This window comes from Poecilia mexicana, unplaced genomic scaffold, assembly GCF_051168715.1.
Source record: "Poecilia mexicana isolate PSO_F unplaced genomic scaffold, ASM5116871v1 scaffold_17, whole genome shotgun sequence".
NCBI classification, from domain to species: Eukaryota; Metazoa; Chordata; class Actinopteri; order Cyprinodontiformes; family Poeciliidae; genus Poecilia; species Poecilia mexicana.
In genome coordinates this window covers 2,152,999-2,171,847 of record NW_028263386.1, presented here as the reverse complement: position 1 = coordinate 2,171,847, position 18,849 = coordinate 2,152,999, and the positions used below count along the sequence as shown (strand labels likewise).

Sequence of the window (18,849 nt, the reverse complement as noted above, 5' to 3'; positions counted from 1 at the left end):
GTTGATGTGAGACTCGGAGCCGTTTGAAGGATCCGGTTCTTTAGAAGAATCTGCTGATGTTCAGAGAATCTGCGTGAATGAGGCGTGTTGTGCGTGAGTGGAGCCCGTCAGTCCTAAATGCTCATCAGCTGCTTCATCCTGCAGCCAAAAGCAGAAATAAACCCGAATCACACATGATCTGATTAAAAAAATTAAATAAAAAAGGAGCATCGATTGTTTTCTAAATGCTAACTTTCAAATTAAATCTGGATTTTGTGAAACATACATTTATTTTATTTAAATTACACATTTTATTTTTTATTTTTATTTAACAAAAAACATAAAATTACAATTATTAAATTTTTCAAATGTATTTAAATGTAATTTTAAAGTTATATTTAAAATAACTAGTTATTTTAAATATATTAAATACATTTATTAATTTTCAGTCATTTTAATAAACATCTCAAAATAAAATAAATATTTTACTTTATAAAAATATTTTAAATTTAAATATATTTTTCTATTTGATGTATTTCCCTTTGTCATTTTTAGTCATTAGTTGTATTCTTCCACCACTCCTTAAAATTACTTTCAGCATCATATGATTAATGTTTGTGACCCTTGACCTTTGTTTAGCTAATTAAATTACTTTTGTCATGTCAGAAGTCATCCGTTCGTTCCTTCTGGTCCAGTTTAAACTTTAAATCCAATAAACCAACTCAAACATTTCATGTAGTTTAAACAAAAACTCAACAGAAATAATAGAGATGTTTACTTTTTATTATTAATAAAAACTTGATTCAGGGTTGGAATCCCTGCGTGTTTCTAGATGACAGTGTTATGTAAACGGTGATATCTGACTCTACATCATGTTTGATGTGCGTCTGAACTCGGGGTGAGGTTTGCACCTGCTGAGCTCAACAATGAGCAGCACAGATGAAGCTTCAGGTTCAGAAAAACCTCCAGTTCCAAAGCAAACACACCGGAGACGATGTTTGCTCTGCAATCAGGTTCCTGCAGGCGGACAGGAAGTGGCGACGCATCATATCCACCTGCAGGCGGACAGGAAGTGGCGACGCATCATATCCACCTGCAGGCGGACAGGAAGTGGTGACGCATCATATCCACCTGCAGGCGGACAGGAAGTGGCGACGCATCACGTCCCCCTGCAGGCGGACAGGAAGTGGCGACGCATCATATCCCCCTGCAGGCGGACAGGAAGTGGCAACACATCACGTCCCCCTGCAGGCGGACAGGAAGTGGCTACGCATCATATCCACCTGCAGGCGGACAGGAAGTGGCTACGCATCATATCCACCTGCAGGCGGACAGGAAGTGGCGACGCATCATATCCACCTGCAGGCGGACAGGAAGTGGCGACACATCGCATTCCCCTGCAGGCGGACAGGAAGTGGCGACGCATCACATCCCCCTGCAGGTGGACAGGAAGTGGCGACTTCCATAAAAATCCATAAATACTTGAGAAAAAGTCTGAAAATGCTGTTTACTACCTATTTTAACCATTCAAACACCAAATATGCCTTGATACTCGTTCATATGTTCAGAGGAAACTGACTTGGTGCTGCAGAAGCTAACATCTACAGTCTTTGGGGTTCAGCCAATCGGAGCCAAGCAAAATGAATGCAGCTCTTTGATTGGCTGCTTTTGAAACGCCAGCCAATAGTGTGAAGCAGCATTTCAGCTTCCTATGATGTTTTACTTTAAATATTTTAGATGAGTTCTATGAAAGAGTCTGCAGTTATACAGTATCGTTGGTCTGTTGAATAACAATAAATCCAGCTAATTTATATCCAATTAGCCAGAAATGGAGGATATATGCTTTATCCTTTCTTAAAAATGTGAAATTGACTCGCATTGTTTTGACAGAACAGCCTTTAAACATCTTTAACTTCCTGTCTTGAGATGTTGCTCAGTATTTTTAGTGTTCTTCCTTCACAGTCCCATTAGTTTTGTACAGTGCACCGTTTCCTCCCGCCGTAAAACGTGACCAACTGCATGATGCTGCCGCCGCTGTGCTTTACTGTAAACTTCCTCCTTTGCCCTTCAAATTGATGGTCTCTTGCTTTTGGAGTCATGGCTTCTTCCTCTCTGCGTGGCTTTTCAGTCCATGTTGGAACAAAACGTTTTACGATGCTGGCGCCTCGTTAGCTTCCATGTCCAGATGTTGACCGTTGACTTCCTGATGTCACTCAGAGGCCGTGTGTCTGTGCTTTGAAGTTCAACCAAGTTTTTTAACTCAAAGCTGCTAAACTGACCCAGACATCATCTGGTCTTTCCCACAGTGGTTACAGAGATTGTAGTCCAAGTCTAAATGCAAATTGAAATGTAAATATTGAGTTTCTGGCAAATGAAAAGCTTTCAAAAGTAAAGCAGCGTTATTGTTTTTATTAGAAATATTTATCACTTTCTGGCTCTGGGCAGGTGGCTGGAGCAGATGGACACTTTATTCAGACAAATAAAATCTTCTGAAAAATAAAATGTTGGGTACAACATAAATTATTTCAGTTATTGTCATGCGAGTGCAAAGTATTTTGTGTTCCAGTGACCGTGTTGCTTTTCTAAAACTGACCGAGTTCAGGTGAGAAAATAACAGAAATGTGGAGAAATTTCAGTAATAAAGATGTTGGCCAAGTTTTGAAAACTGTTGCAACAAGTCTGGATACGTTTGTCGATCCAAGTTGATCAATAATCAATACGAATAACTGCTGAGTGAAGTCAGAGAGCTGAAAACCAGCTCTGGTTTTCTGCACCTCTGTTCACTTTAAAAGCTGCTTCCCTCCTGTTGGCTCTGAGTTTATATTTTGTCGGGGAAGTGATAAGATCTGAACTTGACCTCCACTATTCTTGCTTCATCTCCTTCCTTCCTTTGTGAATTTCTTGGAAACTGAGCACACTTTATTCTGGGCAGCGCTGCAGCAGCAGCGCAGCAGAAATCGACATTTTGGCTGAATTTAGCTCGTGATGATCAGCTGCAGTTGGCTGCAGCCGCAGCAGTCGGCGGCTGCAGCCGCAGCAGTCGGCGGCTGCAGCCGCAGCAGTCGGCGGCTGCAGCAGCAGCAGCAGTCGGCGGCTGCAGCAGCAGCAGCAGTCGGCGGCTGCAGCAGCAGTCGGCGGCTGCAGCAGCAGTCGGCGGCTGCAGCAGCAGTCGGCGGCTGCAGCAGCAGTCGGCGGCTGCAGCAGCAGTCGGCGGCTGCAGCAGCAGCAGCAGTCGGCGGCTGCAGCAGTCGGCTGCAGCAGTCGGCTGCAGCAGCCGGCTGCAGCAGCTCGGTGTTTTAAAGCTGATAAGCCTTCAGGCTGCATGATGGGGCTTCAGTGTCAGCGCTGCGTGTCGGACTGGCAGGAATGAGGAACTGTGAGGCTTCAATTTCCTGTTTGAGGAAGCATGACTGTGTATTAAAAGATTGTAAACTTTTTTTAATGTTTATTTTGGTGGCGTTTCAGCTGAAGTACGGTCAGAGTGCAGAGGAGGTTAAAGATGACTGAGGCTGTGACTAGACAGGAGGGACAATACCAGAAACCTTCAAGTTGGTTTATATAGTTCAATAAGAATCAACATATTTTTTAAAGTGAGATAAATTTGTTTTCTTTTTCAACTTCAGAGGATTGTTTTGGCTCATGCACCATAAATATCCTCAGACTTGGATTCTCATGCAGGAACAGAAATATTTCAAACGCAGCTCTGTCAGTTTTCTCCCTCCTACAGTTTCACATATTTTGATAAATGGAGAAAAATGCAAAATGCACATCAGTCCATTTATTAAAATAAAAGTTTTCTAAACCAACCTGACGTAGAAATCCATAACTAATAACTGGTAGAAAATGGAAACTTATGAGTCTCTCAGAGCCCTGGAGGAAGTTTGACCCTCTGCCATATTAGAGGGTTTTTAAGCATGAATAACCTGTCCAGACTTTGACTAGACCAGTCCAACATCGGCACTATTTCTTCTTTATATTTGGAGAGATTCAGAGACGGACCTGCTGGTGAACTTTGGATCATCTTCCTCCTGTAAAACCCAAGTTCTCTGAGCTTAACGTCACTAACCACCATCATACGGCCGCCATGATTGACTGTTGATATCCAACATTTGGTTTATGTCGGTTTTTGTTCAGCTGAGGTTTTGGCTGTGTGGTGGTGATGTTTTGGCAGGTTGGCCCCTCCTGTGGCCCTCTGAGTCCCCAAACCTCAGGAATGATTTCATCACCTTCCAGCCTGATGGATGGCAGTAAATTTTCTCGTCTGTTCTTGGGTTTCTTTAGATTGAGACATGAAGTGCTGCCTATTTCTGCCTGCTTCCTGTTGTCGGTCAGGTTCTATTTAAAGGACTTCTTGATTCTATTCGGGTAAGAATCATGACCTTTGACCCAAAAACAAAATGGTTAACCAGTAGAAACGAATCCTTGAATAATTCAGGCAGATTTTCTGCTTGTAGGACGTTTTAAACAAAACGCCCAGAAAATGAAAATGAAACTGCAGACGGGCTTCGTTTATCACAAAATACGTTTAACGAAATGTGAAAGTCATGCATCTTATTGCAGACGTAAGAGGAGGTAAAGTTTGGTTAATGTTACATGTATCAGCTAAGCATAGCGGCTTCCTGTCATTAGCTCACGGTTTACTGTCAACTATTCAGCTTTTACTGCAAGTGTCAAAAAATCTAAGAGCAGAGAAACAGAGTGATGAAGAAGCAAAACCTGGAAAACCAGAAAGGATCCATTTCACCACGGCGTCCAACTCGAGGCTCTCGGGCCAAAACCAGCCCACTAAAGCTATTTATGTGGCCATTGATGCATCAGAGGGACACATGAATGAAACTTTGAGATAATTATTGTGTATTTTTAGTCGAATCAGTTCAGCTTTTATTTATGTAGAACCTGATTACACCAATGTAAAAAGATGGTGGAGTTACATTGTAACGTTTTTACAGTTTAACAGGAAGTTTTATCAGTACGTCCTGCAGCAGCAGCTGAGTGAATTCATCATCTAGATTCAGCACCAAATGAAAATGAGTTTGATAAACCTGCTGTGCATTAAACTGAATGTTAATTTAAGGAGCTGGCTTCCATTTTAAGACATTTAATCTGCCAGTTCAACACGGCAGCGACCCCCTGCTCTGCGATCTGGAGCGTTATCTTCGGTAAACGTGCCGCCGGATGGACCGCGCTCCGAACCAGCGACGCCTCGGCGCCGATGCATCATGTCCTCTTTCACCCTGAGCGCCATCTGTCACATCGCGCCTCGTCTTCCAGGAAATTACAGTTCAGACCGAAAGCGACATTATCAGATGTGTGCCCCGGTGGCGCCGCGATGGATGAGCCGGGCCGAGTCCAGCTCCGCTCCGCTGCAGCCCACATCCACTCAGCCGTCCTGCTGGACGTTTAATCAGCGGAGGGGCAGATAAAGGCCCGACCGGCCGGCCGCCTGCGCCCCCCGCTGGAGCGCAGCGGCTCCGTCCGAAAGGCTGAGCTGATGAGGCTCACAGCTTTAATAGCCAATCAAATCTCATTTGTCTTCCTGAGGACCCGGCACCTGTTACGGCCTGATTATGGGAGCTGAGGCGCGTTTCCAGCATATTAAACTCAGATTAAATATAAATAAATATGACCTGTGCCTGAGCTGGTGCCTCGTTCACCCTCTGAACTCTTCCTGCTCACAAACCAGAAGAGGAGCTGCAGCTTTTCTGATTTATGTCTTTTATTTAGGAGTTAAAAATTAACAGCAGGATTTTTGTGATTCAGTAAATCGGAGGGAATCATGTATATTAATATCCATTTAAACTCTGCAGACATCCCCAGTGCAGCAGCCATTTTGTTTCAGGGATCTGCTCTGATCCACTTTTAAATTAAAGGTTTAGTTTTAATGTTCGGTTTCACAGAGTTACAATCATGATTTTATTTTCTAGAGCTTTAAAATTAGTTCTTTTCTTTGGTGTGGAAATATCTCAGTGAGCCACTAAAGCTCAGATTCACCCCGTCTGACAGCAATGTTGCATAAAAGAGTTAATCTGCATAAATGAGCTGTAGTTCTGATTAATTTACAGATTTTTCTCCACGTGAGGCTCAGACCTGTAACAGGCTAGCAGTGCAGCTAAATGAGCCTCGTTTCTCTGAACACTGAACGGAGACGTTTAAGCAGCGATAGCAGCTTAACTCAGCCTGATGATGAACGGCCGTCTCTTCTTCTCTCTCTTCACCGGCAGTCTGGAGGAGCTGCCAGGCCGCTCGCCGCTCTTTGAGCGAATCTCAAACGGCGCGGAGTCTGAAAATAATGAGATGGAACAACAGAGTTTATAGTCGTAGGTGCGGGGCCCGCTCGCCTCGGCGCTGCAGTCCCAGTTCTGTCAGCTCCCATCAGCGGCGCAGAGACGCAGGAAGAAAGAAAAATTACCAGCAGATCTCTGAGCTGGATTCCTTCCCTTCGCGAGTCTGGGCCGGGATCAGGAGGGATCAGGATCAGTCAGCGGTGGGAGGCGCTGAGGAGCATCAGAGGAAACCAAACCAGCCTCAGACCAGGACTGGGCAAAAACACAAGGAATTAAAGAAAAACCAAACGAGATCAAACATGAATAATTAACTTTAAAGGAAACAAAATAGAAGAGACACAACATGTACATCAGGGGTTTCCAACATGCGGCTTGGGGGCCATTTGTGGCCCCTGGATGATAGAAATTTGTCTCGGCATCAGATTAACTTTTTCTCAATTTAGACCAAATCTGACAAAAATGTTTAGATGCAGCACAAAGTATTAATAATTTAATAATCCAGCTCTGCTTTCCTTTTAGAAACATCATCACACTAAAGAAAACTTTGGTTCAACTGAATCGGCTTTTAATTCAGTTATTAAAGCTTTGCTGGATACAGGAAGTGTTTTAAAATAAATAGTGATATAAATCATGTTTTTATTCCCCAGAGGAGATTACATGCTTCTGAGTTTCTTCAGTTGAGCCAAAAATAAAAGAATAATCAGGAAAACCTGCAAAACCGTCTGAAGTTTTGGATCTACAACCATTTACACATTTCATTTACTAAGCTTATTATTTAAAAATAACATATGAAATCTGAAGAAAACATTTTGTAATTTTCTTAAATATTTTTACCCACAAATCCTCCTGAGTTGAAGATTTGGGTTCATGTTCCAAAACATTTGGACTCTTCTGACCAGTGTCCCGTCCAGACAGTGCGCTGCCCTCCAGTCATGCCTGTCTCGGTTCTGACCCGCCGGTGTTCTGGGGTCATCTGGAGTTCAGACTCCGTCCTGGCCTGGCCTCTCGCCGCGCCGCCGCTGACTCCTGCTCTGCCGTTTTGTCTCACTCTGCCTGCGTCTCTGTTGTGGCTGGGGACAGTGGACACCTGCCACGTCCAATCCGCCAGGCTGACTGTGAGCTGAGGACGCGCCGGTGATGGGACGGTTCAGAGCCGGCGGTCGGTCAGCGCAGACAGAATATCTGAGTCTGCAGTTTGGGTGAATCTGTAAGAAATGGATGAATTTGTGCTGTGAGATGCTGAAGCTACTTTTTTTGTTTTTAAAGACTTCAGTATTCATTATGTTGATTTAAAGGCCACTGCCAGTTTTCAATCTAAGATTAGATGGAAAAAAACATCCAGACGCAATCAGTCTGTCTGCTAAAGTCACATGACTGAAGAGAAGTTCACTCCAACATCACTGGGGTTCTGTGGAGCAGCTATGATTATCTTACCTGCAGTTGGTAGCAGTGGGATGGATCTCAGTTTGGTCAAAACTTAATGAGGAGCAGGAACCATCTGAGAGCAAATTATCATCTTAAAACAGACATGTTATTCAAAATTCACATTTTGCACATTTTTGTTCTTCAATTTGAGTTTCTGCAGCTTCTAATATCAGACCAAACATTTAAAAACATTCAGCCGTTTCTGGGAAATAAGTCCATGTTTTTTTTCTGTAGAATTAAATATTTCAAAACCCTCCAAAATGTAACATCACAAATCAGCAGTTACAGCCTAGCAACCCCAGCAGAGTTCCGCCGGTCGCCTAGCAACCCCAGCAGAGTTCCGCCCGTCTCCTAGCAACCCCAGCAGAGTTCCGCCCGTCTCCTCGCAACCCCAGCAGAGTTCCGCCCGTCTCCTCGCAACCCCAGCAGAGTTCCGCCCGTCTCCTCGCAACCCCAGCAGAGTTCCGCCCGTCTCCTCGCAACCCCAGCAGAGTTCCGCCCGTCTCCTCGCAACCCCAGCAGAGTTCCGCCGGTCGCCTAGCAACCCCAGCAGAGTTCCGCCCGTCTCCTAGCAACCCCAGCAGAGTTCCGCCCGTCTCCTAGCAACCCCAGCAGAGTTCCGCCCGTCTCCTAGCAACCCCAGCAGAGTTCCGCCCGTCTCCTAGCAACCCCAGCAGAGTTCCGCCCGTCTCCTAGCAACCCCAGCAGAGTTCCGCCCGTCTCCTAGCAACCCCAGCAGAGTTGTAAACCATAAATGTATCCTAACCTGATCACCTTAAACTAATCAGTCTTTGGACTTTGCATTAATTTCACATAAAAAGTGAAATTTCAGTCATGAAATGTTTGCAACTTGTATCTTTTGTGTAGTATTAAAATTTGTCACAATTTTTTTCAGTGTCACGTTCTCCACTGTCATTTTTATGTTTTGTAGTTTTTGATCGTGTCAATTTTTACAATTGGAAGAAAAACCTCAAAGCTGAGATGAGAATAAAAACCAAAAGAAACTTTTACTTTCAATTCATCAAACTGACAGTAAACCAGCAGTTTGACATGACTGCAGGCATTTGAGTCCTAAATTTAAATATAATTCAGTATTTTTTTGTCATTTGGTCAATATTTCCGTGTAGATGAATGGATCCCTGAGCTGAATTGGATTAAAGTTTTTAAGCATGAAGTCTTTTAAACATGGTGGGAAAGCTTTAACCAGTTCTACAGTATTTGAGCAGACGTTTTTGTGAGCAGCTCTACTTCTGCATCCTTGCTGCAATTTGCTGCAGAGTGTTGCATGTGTGCGGCGCGTGGGCAGCAGCTCAGAGCTGCTGCAGACTGTCAGGGAGTTTGGGTTCTTTAATCTTCATGCTGATTCTGAGAAGCATTTCAGAGACGATTCCAGGTGCAGGCGTAAATATGAGAGAAAAATCTCCAGAATGGATTTTATCTGTGGCTCAGATTCAGGAAAAAACTCTGAAACATGAACACTGGTAACTATAATTACACATTTATTCACCTTACAGTCAAATATTAAAAAAGACATTTTAGTTTTGAACCAGAGTGGGGTGGATATTAAAGGGGCAGTATTGTGTAAAATCAATTTGTTTGAGTTTTACATCATGTTATGATCTTATTCCCTCGTATTTATTTTTTTCATTCATGTTTCAGAAATCCTTTCATCTCCATGGCAACCATTCAGCTGTGTAAAATGCCTGGGTGGATCTAGCCCCGCCTCCGAGGCGCAGCTCCTCCTCTGAGCTTCTGCCTCACAGAGCAGCTCCTCCCTGCTCAGCTCCTTCAGACTAGCCAGCAGCGATTAGCAAACCCCTGGTGGAGCTGCTGCTCAGAGCAATGCTGGTAAAAACATTAAAGGGTTAATAGAGGAGCCATGTTGGGATGACTTCCTGGAGGCGGAGCTTCAGAAAGAGCAGGAGCTTCTTAAAGAGACAGAGGCCCAATTTCAAGGCGTTACATTATAAAGTTAAATCTTTGTCATCACTGAGACGGTTTTAGGTAAAATGCTGCAGAATTAAACAAGTTTAGAATAAAATATTAAAATTTGCACATAAAGACAGAACCCTTACATCCTGTTCATTTAGGAGTTAATTACAGTTTACATTTGGACCCCACTGGTACCATCAGAACCCCTTCTGATCTGACTGGGCAGCTAAGAGAAAGACAGATGGTTTATTGGCCTAAGTGACTGGAGGACTTCATGTTTCTAAGAACAGATCAGTTTTTATTTTCCCACTGATTTCATCAGAAAACAATTCCAGGCTGAGAACGGAGTAAGGACTGATTCTAATCTTCTAAACGTGTCTTTAATTTGTAGTTAATGAGCTAAAACATGGAAAACAACCAGCAGTCTATTAAAAACATTTTCCTTCAGAACATTCCAGGAACGTTCTCAGGAAAATAAAACCCTCGGCTCGGCCGCGCAGCGCCGCAGAGATATTGATTGATGTTGGACCGTGTCTGGCTCCGGCTCGGGCCCCGGGGCCCCAGGGACCCAGCAGACAGATGGAGAGGAGGATGGAGCGGGACACGGAGGAGAGGAGCAGCTAGCGATGGCTTAACGCTGCAGAGCTATTGATTGACACCAGAGATAAAATCCTCCTGAAGCCGAGCTGACAGCCAGACAGACGGAACAATCCGGCCAAACGGAGCGCGCCCCGACCCGACCCGACAGATTACATCCACAGCAACAAGATTCTTCACTATCCATTACTGATATCTGCTTTTATTCACTTTATCTTGTAATGCCGAGTTTTTCTACGAGGTTTCTGCTGCTGGATCAGAGCGGTGGCCGCGTTCAGCGCCGCCTTACTGAGACGATGAAAAGCTTCTCTAAAGCTGTTGGAGCACAAAGAGGCAAGAAGGGAAAAACACTGAGAGCAACCAGGGATTCAAAACGGAGAATAAAAGTAACTAAAGGAGAGGAAACACCTGAGTTGCTCTGAGCATTTAATGAGCTCCAGTGTGAGTCTGAGAACCAGCAGCTCAGATTAACGTCAGTCTAACCTGGTCAAACTGAATTTCTGTCATTCAGAAGGTGAAAAATGCAACGTTAGGATAAAGCACAGAGATGGATGTAACCATGCAGGTTTTAATGCTTCGATCCTCAAGACTGAAAATCTTTGATTTTGCATCCAGGCTTTGAATCCTTCATCTGATAAGACCAAACTGGACTGATTGACAAACCAGAGCCAACATCCAGCAGCTGATCCTTCCTCAGCTCACCTGGACAGCTGAATGTGAAGCATCCATCTTCAAGATGTACAAAATGCTAAAAAAAGAGAAAAACTGTGGTTTTGTGTGTAGAGCCGCATGGCATTGTGGGAGGAAAGGCTTTAGCTGCTCAGCCTCTCATGGTGAGCAAAGGAAGCAACTGAATGCAGTTTCTGAAAATCGAATTTGAATATTGCAGTCGTGTGAAATGGTTTTTGGATGCAGAAACGGTGGAGCTGCGTTTTTGAAATGTAATCTAACAGGCAGAGACTTTGATCTGTTCAAACATCCGCCTCTAAAATAGGAGAAGTTTGCAGCTCCAGTGGTCAAACCACATCATTTTATCGGATCGGCATCAGTAGATGTTTTATCTGTTATCTGCCTGCTTATCCAAATGTTGTTCCTGCAGCTCTAACAATCATTATAGCATCTTTTTATGGTCTGACGGCTGCGGTTACTTCTGTTTCTGCTGAGGTTCCTCATGTTCGACACCGAACTCTTCAGCAGGTTCAGGTGACTCTGGATTCCTGTGTTTGATGGAAACGGAACAAAAAAGGGAAGATATTCAAAAATGCACAAAGCGTCTCGCTCTGCGTTTGATAACAAGCAAACACAGCTGGGAACACGAAGCCAGGCCTCCACGAGGAAAACCAGCAGTCTGCCTTTATGTTATAATCAGGTTTCACAAAGATTCAGAGAGAAAACTCTGACACAGTGCATGAGAAGGCTTTGATTATGTTGACAGAGTTGATGTTTTTAGTGGTTTGTCGTATTGGGTGATCAGGAGCCCAAACTGGGAACCAGTAGCTGCATTTTCATTATGAAAAGGCAGAAAATCGTGTTTTCTGCCTTTTCAAGGTCAGAAAACTGATCCAAACCCCATCGATATTTATTATTATTACGTCTTTAGTGTGACCGATCTGCATGGTTCATACTCTGAGCTGAAGTTGTTCAGGTTCAGAAGCAGAAGCCGACAAACTGGTCAACTCTGAAACGGAGAAGAATTTGGTGCAGATCCCAAAATTCAGAGAAAAATAAAGACATGAGGTAAAATATGGATGTGATGCAGGTAAAACCTTAGAATCATGTCAGAAGCCACAGAATCGGGTTTCAGCTGATGTTCCTTCTGGATTAAACCCTGAAGTGATGAAAGAATCAGGAGCTCGTCCAGAAGGACGCAGACGGGCGCTGAAGTCGTAGCAGCGCGGGTCTGAAGGTGACGGCGTGTTCGGAGGAGATTATTGGCAGGACTTCCTGTTGGACAGGAAGCTGCAGCCAGCTGTCGCAACAGTTTGAGTCTTTGAAACGACTAAAATATCCTCTGCAGCCGACGCTCTGCTGGGCTTTAGGGTTATGATTTCCACTTTATTCATGTTTATATTCCTAAAATATACATGAAATGGCTGCTTCAGGTCCACCAGAGAGGAAAGGAGAATCAAAAGGAGAAATGAGTGTCTGATGGTAACGTTTCTCACTGAACCAGTAACTGAGACAGGAATGAAAATAAATCCAGAACAACTGAACATCCTCAGCTGGAGCAGTTTATCTGGACAAACGGGGGAGAAAATGGAGAAATCCACAAAAAAATGACAATAATAAACATGGAACTGGAGGCAGAGAATCATCAGAGGCTCATAAAACAAAAACTGACAAGAAATAATTTGTAAAAAGTGAAACAAAATGCAAATTAATAAACAGTTCTAGTCATTTCAGTTTGTTCATATAGCAGCAATTTTCCATGAACGTCTCCTCCTCAAAGGTCTTTAGAAAGGAAATAAAAACAAAACGGTTATTACATAATAGAAGTTAAACGAGACATAAAAGTATAAAAGAGATGAGACAAGAAAACAATCAACAAACAATAAATTTAGACTTTAATAATCTGTAATCTGAGCAGAAGAGTTCAGTCCAGGTTTGACTTTTCTATATAAAGCAGCTTAAAATTTGGAAAAATAACTTTTTTTATTGGAAAAATTGGTTTCTAAATGTGTTTCTGTTCATTACAGATAAATAAAACTGTTTGATCTGCAGGCCTGTCCAACTCTGAGGAGACTTTAATGTCACACTAATGATGAAATCATCATTTTATGTTTTCATAAAGCTCCCATCAGTCTGAAGATGCCTACATGGTTTTTACTTTGAGTTAAAGTTGAACCAGTTCACTCCACAGAAACGGCAAATTAAAAAACTATTTCTGTTTTCTTTAAGAAGACCTGGCACGGATTCTTCCCCCGGTGGCTCGGATCTGTTTGTTTCCCTTTTGAAACTGAGAAGTGGCTAATAAAAAAGGCGACTGAGTCCAGATCAGCGCTGGGTGTGTTGGCTCTGCTCTGCAGCTCTGCTAATTGGGAGGATTCACATTGAGAGGCTGAGGAGCGCCGCCTGGTTTTTATCGACGCAGGAGGAGCGCTGCCAGCCTGAGAGGCTCTGGGCCGGCGGCTCCTCGCAGGAACAGGCAGGCCGGAGGTCCACTCACGGACATGTTGTTGAATTATCGCAGTGGAACGGCCGAGTCGTGACCTCTGGTGGAGGTCAGGTCGTTTTCAGTTCAGACGCTCGTTAACGTGCTACATGCTACTTTCAATTTGTTCCCAAAACCGACGTTTAAAAAGCTTCAAATCATTGGAATATTTCATCTGGTGTGTTTACATGTTTTCAGAAAGTTATTAGTACCTTTATGATACATAGATTTATATTTCTATAATATTCCAACTAACTTTGAGTCTTTCACTCAGTAACAACTTCCACACCAAAGAGTTATTTTGAAACTGTAAAAAACATTTTTTTGCAGTTTCATTATTACAAGAATAAAGAAGTTATTCTTGTAATTGTATGACTTTATTCTTGTAAATGTAACTAATTTAAGCAACAGTCATTAGTCAGTCATATCAGGAGTAGAGGCAACGTCACACTGGGTGAGAGGCAGCGGTCTCTGTAAAACTAAACCTCCGCCTTCCTGTTATCTTCCAATACTCTTCAGCGAGTTTTCTCTTCTCTGTACCAACTTTGTTGCCCCGGCATATGGTGTGTTCACTGACCAGAAGAAGATTGGATTTTGAAACGTTTGCGCTGGTGAAGATGAAAACCATCAGATTCTGAACACCAGCTGCTTTCTGGACATTTCCTGTAATAAACCTGAAATCCTCCTCCGAGGTTTCTCTCATAAAGCTGCAGTAACGTCACCAGGACATTTCCACAGTCAAACTAAAGGTTTTCCTTTTATTCCTAATGATGAATCCAGTAAAGTCAAACTGAGACGCCTGTTTTATTCTTTATTTAACCTTCCTTCCCGTCTGCTTGTCATGTTTCACTCCTCCGTTTGGACGTGGATCTGCAGTGTGCAGGATGACGTTATCTGCACAGAGAAACACCTTCTCATGTTCTAACGGCAGAAAGCAGCGAATCGGCTCAGACTCTCTGTCACTGTGACGCCGAGCGGCCGACCAGAACAAATGTTGTCTCTCTGCAAGGCTGTTTGTGCTCAGCCCAACATGTCGCATCTATCTGCCTGCTCTCCAACTGCGGGTGTGTGTGTGTGTGTGGGTGTGTGTGTCCAATAAGCTCTTTTTAACTTTGTCTCCCTGCGTTCGGCCCGTTCTGACCGGATCTCAGGCATCGTGGTCATAACCAACATGGCGGCCTCATTGGCCTTGCCAAAATAAAAGCTCTTTTCAAAATCTGATTTATGACAGTGTTGGAGCCATGCTAAGAAAATAAAATAAAAATATGAGAATAATCCCATAATGACTATATTGCCATTATTTTGATCTCATCGTACTGCGATTTTATTCATTACGACTTTATTCTCATCATACCACACATTATTCATTCTCATTACACTAAAATGTTGTTCATGTATTATTTTGACTTTATTTTTGTACAATTTTCTCAAGTTTTCATTCTCATAATTTTCTTAAGATTCTTTGTTGTACGACTTTATTCTCGTCATAATTTTGTGACTTTATTCTTGTAAATTGTTTTAAAGTGACATTTCATTTTAGTTTTTAAATTATTTCTAATCTTCAGCAGATATGCACCTATGTTTTTATTAGAGAAATTAAATGTTTAATTTCCTTCCCTTTAAAGACGCGTTGCTCTGTTCTGGATGAAATGACGGACTATCTGCTGCATGGTGAGATAAAGTGTGAACACGCAGCAGAGATAACGCCGGGGTCTTCCTGTTGCACAAGAGCGTCAGGCTGAACTTTACTTACATTTTATTTAGCGACTCTTCGTTTTGGTCATTTCCTGTCAGGCCAAACGGATCAGAAGTAAATAAAGTTTGAGCCTCGGTGTGAATCGGCTCTCCTCCAGTCTTTATGCGTCCAGTAAAATGGTGGAAAGTATTTTACATGATAAGCCTGAAAAAGAAGTGGAGGAAAATTTGGAAATTATTACTGGTCATAATCTGGTTAACAGAAACATGGTTAAACGTACGGAAGCCCATTAAGACTCAATTAGGTAAAAGTCATCTCATGTTATAGATGTTATCTATATATAGTTAAACTAAATGAAACATGGTTGTAGTCGGGCACACGCACATATTTCAGATAAAGTAACATTGACACGAATACTTAATGAACTCACTGTTATCGATCGAACAGTTAAAATGTTTTTCAGTCTGCTTGATTTTTGTCTTCCTTTTGAGATCGGCTACAAACCTCACTATGGCCTAAATTTTTTTTTTTTTAATTTCCACCTGAGGGATAATGTTTCTGTTTTCTTTTCTTAAGTGTCTCATCGTTGTCAGTTCTAAACCTGAGCGTCGATCATGTGGCGTTCCTCAAGGCTGTGTTCTCATGACACTTTTATTCCACAGCTGCATCCTCAGATCATTGTCTTAACACGCATCTGCTGATGATTACACATGAATTTATACTCCTGCTCACTGAGTCAGCGTGTCCATACCATAAATAATAACTGAGTAAGTTATTTTAGAGTCATGCAGAAAAAGCAGAAGTATGTATTTTTGGTTTTAAACATTTTTGTGATGTTAGATCAGCAGCCAGCTAGACTCAGCGACCGAGGAAACCAGAAAACCAAACTTCTTACTGTAGATACAGAAATCTACTGGCTGCTTCTTAAAGGTCTGATAAAAACCAGGAAATGTGACCAAAACATGCAGCGACTCGCAAACGGATCGATTTAAAATCATTTTATGGATTTAAGTGACACTAAGAGTTACTCATCAAAAATGAACCAATATGACAAGTTTTTAAAACTGGAGCAACACACACACACACACACACACATCGATTTCACTCACCAACGAATGGAGACCAGCCCAGAAATCTCACAAAACGTCTCGAGATAAAACAAGAGTTCAGAGTAAACCAACATGGCCGACTGAAGAAGCAGGAGCGACAGTTTGTGGATGATGATCTGGAATCAACTCCATGAAAACCTGAGATGTTCAGGATCTTTAAGTCCTTTAAATCAGGACTGAAGGAATCACTGAGTGCTTCTAATTTCTAGATTCTTTCTAAGAAAAGTTAATTTCATCCAGCAGCCGACATGCTGGCCATGTTGCTCCATCAGTCTGTCCTGCAGGTTTTCATGGGTTTGTCAACTCATCGTTATCATGCTGCTGATTCCTTTCCTGCTAAAAGCAAGTCTGTGAGGAAACCCGCCATGACGTCGGAGTCCTGCAGCTCCTGGAAAGAATCCGTATCGTTGCTGATTGGTTTGATCTGCTGCTCTTGGAGATTCTTCACTTGGAGTAATTAGATTGTTGTTTTTGAGCGGACACGCTCCACTTTCTATTCCCAGAGCAGGATGATTTCCCAGAGGTCTTCAGTCCTCAGAGAGTTCGGCTGCCATTTATGGACCAACAGCATCCAGACATGTTGACTCTTCCTAACGAGGACGATAATTACTCTAATTTCTTTCTGCCCTACAGATTCATCATATCAGAATATGAATTTAAACCGTTCTCATCCAAAGTTTTTGTTTAAGTCAACCTATTGTTTTCTGTGGCATCCCAGAAAACCATCTGGGATCCAATTGGACCGAGTTCATGCCAGCCCAGGCAGGAGGCGCTGCAGGAAGCGTTAAACCTTCAGGCTGATGTTCAGGATGAGCGATGGAGATCAGGGCAACCGCAGACTGAAGAGGGAATACGGACCAACGGTTTTATCACAACGATCCAGATTCACTCTGCTTTATCATAAAGACCTTCAACATTAAGACAACTTGGTTTCACAGCCAAAAGATCCACTTTTGTTGTTTTAAAGTTTTCTCAGCTCTACTCTTATAAAACCAGCTGAGATGAGTGCAGGTCTTATGCTGATTGGTTTCTTCTACTGTAGTAATTGGTAAATATTTATTTGCAGCTCATGTTAATCTGTGAACAGACTTATTTCTGGATCCTCCTACATTTTCAGCTCATCCTTTTCTGTGACGTCTGTCTGCAGGCTGAGATGTTTACTGTGGAAATGTACATCACGTCTCATCTAAGGCCAGTAACAGAGACTAATGGACGGTTTTGTTTTGGACGGGTTGAATAGTTCATGCAGACTAAGAGACGGATCTTAAATCCAGGATCTTCTTGCTGCTCTGCTGTAATCTGCATTAGATCCTGGGTAAAGTTAAATCTGGAGCTTTTCTCAGCTCACAGGTGAAGGTTGTAAAGTTACCTGGAGAGATTTAAAAAGATGAAACGCTTAAAGATCCAGAAGCTCTGAAAACCAGCAGGAGAAACTTAAACTGTTTTCGTTGTTCATGGCTGATTGTGCAGCTGGAAGACGAAATGTTTCAACTGGAAAAGCTGCAATTTTAAAATGCTTTCTGCTTCGGCTCTGAGAAAACATGTTTTCTTCTCATTTAATCTGCTTTTTCACCCTCAGAGGGTTTAATTTAAATAAAAATGTCCGGTACAGACTCGGTGAGCTAAACTGGAGACGTGGAGAAGAATCTGCTTTGGGTTTGTTTTAAAAAGCGAAAACTGAGTTTTCTTTCTCCAAGGTCTCTTTTCATTCACGGTCCCATTAAGTGTTCAGGAGTGTTTTATTGCTGCAGCAGCAGCTTTGACCTTCGTTCTGCTGCCAGACGGGGCAGCCCGTCCCGCTCGTCGCCTAAAAGCCCAAATGGAGAAGGTGGCAGAGACATGCCGAGGTCGGAGCGCGACGTTTACAGGCTGACCGTCTGATGGACGAGGAAATCGGATCAACAGACTCTGAAACACGGCGCTGGTTCCACCTAGCAGGCCGACAGCGGCGCGGTTTGACCCCAGAGCCAAAGGTCACGTCTGTGGGAGGAAGTCCTGCTGAAGAGGAAGAAAAACTCTTATTTCTGTGTTTTATTCGTCAACAAATGAGTTTATTTGGATAAATAAATCATGACTAAGCAGTTTTTCCAGTCGATTCTCCTTTGTTCTTTAAATTATTTATTTCTGCTTTCCGACAAATTCTTATGAAATTCAAGTAGATAACTTACTGTAATTTAATGAAAGTAAATTTAGATGAAATTGATCTAAAAATAAATAAAAGTTTAGAGTGAAATTAAAGTAAAAACACCAGAAAAGCAATTTCTAATTTTAACTAATAACTGTAAAGTTATTTAAAGACGTCAAAGTTTAAAAATGTTAATTTGGATGCATTACCGAGATATTAAAATCAGATATATATTTTTTCAAGGTATCTTTTCAAGGGTTTTCAAGGTATCTTTTTTAACCTTGAAAACCCTTTTAAAAATCTCTAGATGGACTTTAAAATAAACTTTGTCACATAAAATGTAACAGATACACAAATAAACCTAAAATACGGAACAAAATCTGTTAAAACAACTTTTAACAGGAAAAAGTCAAATAAATGTGTAAATAAATCTGCAAAAAACTCGACCCAGACATTTATACGTAACGTTAGCTCTGCAGAGATGCTGAGGAAGAAATCCTGGGACATGAATTACATTTTTATTTAAATCAGATCACGTTCTTCTGAGGCGC

At 42.3% G+C, this 18,849-nt stretch overlaps 1 protein-coding gene across 1 annotated transcript in view; it reads left to right on the top strand.

Moving 5' to 3' along the window:
* basp1 (brain abundant, membrane attached signal protein 1) overlaps positions 1–18,849 on the top strand; it is a 38,278-nt gene that overhangs the window by 1,493 nt on the left and 17,936 nt on the right. The window lies entirely within an intron of this gene.